The sequence below is a fragment of the Glycine max genome, chromosome 9 (genome assembly GCF_000004515.6).
Source record: "Glycine max cultivar Williams 82 chromosome 9, Glycine_max_v4.0, whole genome shotgun sequence".
NCBI lineage: Eukaryota > Viridiplantae > Streptophyta > Magnoliopsida > Fabales > Fabaceae > Glycine > Glycine max.
Genome location: NC_038245.2, coordinates 20222098 through 20230145, shown reverse-complemented (window position 1 = coordinate 20230145; position 8048 = coordinate 20222098).

Below are 8048 nucleotides of genomic sequence, written 5' to 3'. Positions count from 1 at the left end.
ATTGATTTGGTGAGAAACCATGTTCCTTCATGGGAAGATGCCCAGGAAATGGGTTTTCAGACCTAACCTTACTTCAACATACCAAACACCACTAATACATATGTTTTTTTTTCTTTTTACAGGTGTTGAGGGAAGGAGCCCAGAGTATGAAGAACCTCAAGATTTGAGGTCAAATCCTTTCCAAGGTGGAGGGAATGATGCAATCCTACCCCGCAAGGGCATTGGATAGAAGACTCCAAGTAGATTGGGCCAGAGATCCAAGGGAAGGCCCTAGGGTTCTCATGAGCCTTAGGGTAGATTTCGAGCCCATGGGATATGTATGAGCCCGCTTATCTTTGTAAATATTAGAATAGGTTTTTCCTTCGTTTGGGCCTTGTATTTTGGCCATTCTAGTTGTATAGGGTTTTAGCCTTGTATTTCGAGGCATTTTGAGTAGTCTTTGTAGTAGGGATTTTTTTTGTATTTTCATGTATTTTGTCATGGGGGTGAGCTTAGCTATTATAGGGGTGTGTAGCTAAGCTCTAGCTTCTCTTCTCAAGGAGGTGAGCTTAGTTATTAGAGGGTTGTGTGTAGCTAAGCTCTAGCTTCTCAAGGAAGCTTCTCAAGGAGGTGAGCTTAGTTTTTAGATGGGTGTGTGTAGCTAAGCTCTAGCTTCTCAAGGAAGTTTTCTCAAAGAAACTTCTCAAGGAAGTTTTCTTAAGAAAGCTTCTCAAGGAAGCTACCTAGTCTATAAATAGAAGCATGTGTAACACTTGTTGTAACTTTGATGAATGAGAGTCTTGTGAGACACAACTCAAAGTTCAACTTCTCTCTCTTTTTCTTCCTTCAATTTCGTGCTCCCCTCTCTCTCTCTCTCTCTCTCTTTCTTTTCCCCCATTGAAGCATCCTCTCCATGCTTTTTATCCAAGGCTTATCTTGGTGGTGAAGTTCCTTCTTCCATGGCTTATTCCCTTGTGGATGGCGTCTCCTCTCACCTCTTCCCCTTTGTCTTCCGCTGCATCTCCATGGTGAAAAATCACCAATAAAGGATCTCATTGAAGCTCAAAGATCCAGCCTCCATAGAAGCCCCACAAGCAAGCTTCCATCATTCTACATCATCAACCCTCTCACACAACCTTTTGTTCACCACTTCTAGCTCCTCCACTTTGGAATTTATATTAGCACCCAAACCATCAAATACCTCCACATGCCAACCCCAAAGTTTTTTTTTTAGAAATTTTAGCTTCTCCTTAATGAAATATTTTCCAATCGTCTACAAATCCTCATCTTGACATCACCAAATTTGCCAACAATTTTCTTTTCTCATTCAAATAGCAAGATGAGTATATATTAACAAGATAAAAATTGTTGCCATTGAGATTCCATACCACGCAACACCTAACAAAACCTTCACCAATATAAGAATACCTAAAAGAAGACAAAAATTCCTCCACAAAAATAAAATCCCCCTAGATCGCCCTCTTTGGACCATATGATTGCAGTAAGCTCCATATCTTGGATATGCTAAACATAAAAACCATTAAGGTGGCTCCCTTCTAGACCAAGAACCCTAGCTAATTCCCATAACCTCCAAGCTATCTCATCATTATATAACTGTAGGATTTTGCTACTATTCTCCAAACTTATAGCTTTCGCCACTAACATTTCTCCCACCATAATAGGATGTCTAGAATTTGAACAACCATGTGTTTCACGCACCAACCTTTCTCCTACCATAAAATTTTCTGGGTATAAAAGCAAGCATAGTTACTATACTACACACTGTGTCACCTCACTTAGACCCATAATTATTATCTATAATTACATATATGAGGAGAAATGAACTTATTACACTAGTAGGTTTTTTATATTTACTCTTCTTAAAGAATATAGATATGTAATCATAAAGGTGACATTTGCTTATATTTTAAAAAATATGTTGTGCTTAAATTTTGTACATTTGATTTTAAAAAGTAAGCTCCTAAACCAATAGTTGGATTAATGAGATTCCATTTTTAAACTGCAATAAGTTAAAAATGACTAACCCTAGGAGTGAGTTGATCTTACATATATAGTCACAAAATTTAGGATTGAGTATAGATCATAGAACCAGTATTTTGTTAGACGACAAATAAGTAAGAAGCACATCCCCTTACTATTTGTCTATAAATGTTCCTCCATATATATTTCTTTCAGTGCAATCACTTAAATTAAAATGATAACATTTATTTATTATAATATACGAAAAATTAGTTACTCTCGTGATTATGAGTATATAGGTATTTACTAGATGTAGATAACAACAATAAAGGTACAGTCTTCGAGAAAATAGTGAGGGAATAGAACTTATCATTAACTTCAAATTTGTTCTTTTAAAAAAATTATTGACTAGATGATGAATATTTTGTTATTTCATTAGATGACAAATTAAACAAAGACCGATACCATTTTCACTTGTCTATAAATACTCTTTCATTTTCTTTCGGAGCTATAACTAAAATTAATACGCAGCGATAATCCTTGTTACTTACCATATATGACAAATTAGGAATCATTTTTTCAACAATTCTTTTTGTATTTGACTTTATACAACTATTGTATATAGATATCATAACAACTTAATTAAGCCCAAGTAAGGTACAATTGTTGTGAGTTTTTTCTCCCTTTAGGATACTTTTGGAAGCTCAAAGGGGAAATCAAACTAAAAGTTCAAAAAAAAAACTATTGGTCAAGAAATTCCTATCTCCTTTATTTATTTTACTTTAAGTGTGAAATTCAAAATTCATGGAACTTTGCACTGGTTAAAACAATGAATTTGATGGATTATGTGATAATTCTTTATTTTCTTTTCTTTATTTGTAAAAACACATACTAAAAGCAAGTTTATATATAACCTTTTTTCTTCTCCCTACTCCTCCATCTTATAGTTCCTTAAAGAAACCTGATAAAATTGAGGACATTAAATACTCATGGCTTATATTTTTCTTAATATATTTGGAAACAAAAATTTTAAAAAATTGTACCTAAGAGAAGTTAGTGTTATATTCTATTAGTATATACCATGATGCATTTACAACTCTGAGCCTACATGCCAGGAGCCTAATGTTTATTAAATTTAGGCAATAATGAATAAGGATAATAATATTAGATAGAGTAGAAGTGTACATGTGTGTATATAGATATTGGATAGGGCCTAGGGCTAAAATGGAAGCTCTAGATGTAATCCTCTGAAGCTTGGTGCCAAAAAGGTTGGTTTGAAGCCATTGGTGAAGTTTTTTTTTTTTGGTCTAAATCATAAGTATTTTCACTAGAGGCAATTTTGTTCGAGCTGGGTAGCACCTCTATGAGAGGCAAAGTTCTTCCTTCAAGTATTTAACGTAGTATTATATCCATGACTCAAATTTAAAACCTCTAGTTAAGCTGAAATAATCAAGTTAGTTAAGCAACTTTTGAAGTTTATTCCATAAGAGTGAAATATAAGGGATATTGCATAATAGCAATAGCACTAGGTAATTTGTAGCTTAATGAAAATTTCTATTCAATCTCAAAATATTTCCCCATTTGGTCTTGCAGCAACACTTATAGAAGAAAGCTTCATTTATATTTCACAATCACATTTAGCAACTCAGTGGATAGGTTGTGGATTGATAGAACATAAGTAATGTAAAGGAAATAAAGTACTTTACTAGAAGGAAAATGATTGGTGAACATATGTTGGTGCTTGAAATTTGACTTTCCAAAAATAATCATCCTTAGTAGAATCATATGTTGTTGAATTAGGCTAATAGTATTATTATTTACCCTATTCTTTAATTTAGGATATATTTATCATTAATTATTTTTAGATTAAATTATCCTTAATTAATTGTTATGACAAATAATTAGAAGACAGAAAAATGTATTAATAATAATAGGGGTAGTTTTAAAAAATACATATTTAATTATTTTGATACAAATTTAAGACAATTATACTTCACTAAATGAAACTATAAAATCAATATTATTTCCAGCATGATATCAAGATTTTCCAATTCGTGTAGTCCTAGATGACCAAAAAGTTACCTCAATATGGTGTCACTAGACACCATTACCACTCATGTGATCATGAGAGTCATTTGTGCTTGTCAATTAATTAAAGCCTACATTTTTACTTGCACTAATAGAAATTAACTAATTTTAATGAATTGTTTTGAAAGAATAACAAACTAATTAAGCTCAGGTTAAGTAGAGTTGTTATGAGTCTTCATCTCTCTTTAGGATACTTTTAGAATCTCAAATGAGAAATCAAAAGAAAACCAAGTTAGCTAAAAAAATGAATAAATTAAAATTATAGGTTAATTAATTTCTATCGCTTTTATTTATTTAATATAAATGTGCATGACAAAATTTGTAGAACTTTGTAATTATTAAATAAGGCATTTGGAGGATTATCTAATAATTCTTCATCATTTACTTTTCTTTATTTTCAAATACTTATACAAAAGTCATGTTTATATTTAACCATCTTTTCTTGTCCATATTCCTCCATTTTTTGACCCAACTTGGGTGCCTTATGTTGTGATGGGTGGAAAATTTCTAATATATTATTTTACTTATAAGTTTTTTTAACTAAGTTATATACTAGACTTTCAATCGATGCTCTTGTGACAAATATACCACCAAATTCATCTTAGATAAAAGTAAATGACACATGTGGTCCCTAAATATAAATTTTTTCCATTATGTCAATCCTCCAGTAAGTCTCTGTTATGATTTTTTTTCCGTCTAGACCATAGATATCCTCCATTGGAAGCCATGTTGTTAAAATCAAGTAAAACCACTATCAACAACAAAACTATCCCTCCAAGCATTTAACACAACTAGATAACCTCATATTGTAAGTAGGGAAGACAATTGGGAGGGTATGGGTAGTAATCTTCCCACACACCCTCATACTTACATGGATGCTTGTTAAGAAGATATCCACGAGTTATATATATATATATATATATATATCAAAGACTTGGCCATAAAGTCAGTGTTAAAGCAATAAGAAAAAAAAATAGAGTAGAAGGACATTTGAAGGCAAAAAATAAATCCATCTTACTTGGCATCACTATTTTTAATTAGCTTTGTTAGGAATAGAAATAAAAATCACTTTGCTCTTTTTTATAGGCATACATGGTTGACTTGCCTGAAAATGTTTGATCAATTAATTATTTTTAAGAAAAATATCTTATTGACCAATCTTTAGGACATTGGTTAAAAAATTGAAAAGAAAAAATATTTTGTGTAAAGATACATAAGATAGTGTAAAAAAAATCTTAGACGACACCATTTTACACATCTTAATAATTTTTTCTTTTTAATTCTTTGACTAGTGTTCTTAGTAATATTTATCTTTTAAAAATAGGCAAAGGAAACTTGTTAAGAACATTCTAATCAGATAAAAAGCATGCACACTTGCCAATACAGGGCTTGTCAAGACACATTTATCCCCTAATCCTACTCAATACATAACTAATGTCAAGTAAAAGCTGAGAAACCTACACACATCCACTGTTTTGTTGCCAAGTTTTGCACGCCCCCACAAACCCATTTGTCTGACATCATACAACTGATGAATATAAGGTACTTCCTGTAACCATGATCAGCATCACAACTTTTTGCTCTAGTAGTGTGAGAGACTAGCAGTCCATCTCCACCGCAATGTTCCACACACCTGACAACTCTTCCAAACCGAGTGAAGCAGTAAAATATGCATCATTTCAAGCACTTCAAGAATCTCGAAGTCATGTAGACGACAAGAAAGTCACCTCAATGTTGTCACCATTACCATCACAATTGATGTTGCGACCCAGGTCATCTCGGGTGACACTTGACCTCTTGTCCATCATGGAGGAGCCTGTGACAACAATCTGAATTTTGGGTATTGAGATTCAACCTTACCTCCCACCACCACCTGGGTCTGTCCGAATTTTGGGTGTTGAGCTTCGACCTTACCTTCCACCACCTGGGCCATTGTTGGAACTCGACGCTCCTGTATCCAACGCAGACATGAAGCCACAACCCTCATAATCTGCCTACCCTGTTCCGAGAAGGAACCAATTCGGATGGCAGAGCTGGATTTGAGTTTGAAGATTTAGGGCATTTCGTGTCTAAGGTTTTCAATCGAGTTTGCTTGAGACTTAATTGAGTTTTTAAATTTTGTTTGTTTGCTAATTTATGTTTCACAAGGCCTTGGGAATTTAGTCCAAGCTAATTCAAGTTGGTGATAGGTCGTGATTAGTCTGATAATTGGTCGTGGATTTTCAATAATAATTATGTCCTTTGAAATGAATTTCAATTGATTAATTGATTATGTCAAACCAATAAATTAAGCTAAAATATGATGTTTTATAGATTATACATGAAAAAAAGAGTGACCAATTTAGAAACAAATAAATTAAATGCCAAATGGACTAGGTAAATCTATTATCACCTTTGGAAATTGAGCTTCAGCAAGGGCTTGAAAATGCTCCAACTCTTTTCTGTCAAGAAGAAATATAGCTTATAAGACTCTATACTAACAAGAAGAAATAAATTTTTGCAAAGCTAAAAAAATGTACAACCAGACTCTTACATATATTTTTGGTTCTTGAAACTCAGAAACCTCTGTTTCATCAAACCAAACAAGTTTTGGTAGCCATCAATTTCAGCCATATTCCATTTATCAAGACCTTGGTTTTCTCGATCGTGTCTGACACAATTACTATGACTCTCTGGTTGTTTCTCCTTACAGTTAATGAAGACAAATAATTGTAACAATCAAATCTTACTTCCCAGTCCACATTCAAATCATTAAGCCAAATTCACAATTTGCCACAGATTGGTCACGGATGAATGTGCATATAAAACATTAGTTTAACTGTCATAATTGAAAGAAAAAGAAAATTCACAATTACTTTTTCCCAGCACATAAATTCACTCTTGAAGGTTCAACAAAATTTATGAAGGTAGTATCAGGAACTTCAACTTACTTGATCGAAGGCAACGATGTTGCTGCACGACAACGGTCCATTTGTACCCAATCCATCTAAAAAATCCAACAAGACAAGAGAAAAGCAAACAACAAAACATCAGAACAAAGCATTGAAACAAACAAATAAGAAAAAATTAAGAAGTAATGTTTGATTAACAGCTTAACATAGGACTATATTGGAGAAACTCACAAAGTTTGGCCAAACCTTTGCTATGGAGGAGTTGGTTGGAGCAGAAAAGTGTAAGCACCAAGCCCTAAGTAAAGAATTTGTGTGGAAAAATTTTGTAGCAAGGTTATTTTGGGTTGAAAAATTTGTGTGCCCTGAGTAAAGAAACCCTGACCTTTTGTAGCAAGGTTGACTTTTTATGCAAAATCATCATAGTCACCCCATGCAATGCTCCCAGATAATATTCCCATCACTATAGCAGCCCACGATTGCACAAGCACTGCACATTATAGTCACACCCCACGTTATAGCCTCACTGTGGAAAGGGAGGGCAGGATTTTTAGTTTTATGCTGAATTTTAAAATTTTAATTGTCTTACCTGGTGTAGCTTCTATTTTATTCCTTCATAGTTTTTAATAGTATTATTTTTCTAGGACTACACGCTATCATGTGATCTTGCCAACGAAGTTAAACTCTGGTATACTAATTCTAAAATGTGATCATTAATCAAAAACCAAAGACAATTCTCTCTCTCTCTCTCTCTCTCTCTCTCTCTCTCTATATATATATATATATATATATATATATATATATATATATATATATACCTGCTATTGGGGTGATGCATACAAGTCTAGTTAAATTAGTCCACTTGCACCTCTATTATTTACCAGGAAAACTGTGAGCTTAATCTGCTAAATAGGACTCAAATAGCTGATAATAAAAAATAAGGCTCCAATAAAAAAAATAATATCCACCTAATATTTTCTGTAAGAAACAAATAGAATAAGTAGTTACAATGAGTCTATATATGATAATTTCTCAATTTCTCATAATAGGAAAATGGAATTAGTCATATAGGTACTTCATCATTACAGAGCAATTAAATTAAATATCAATAAA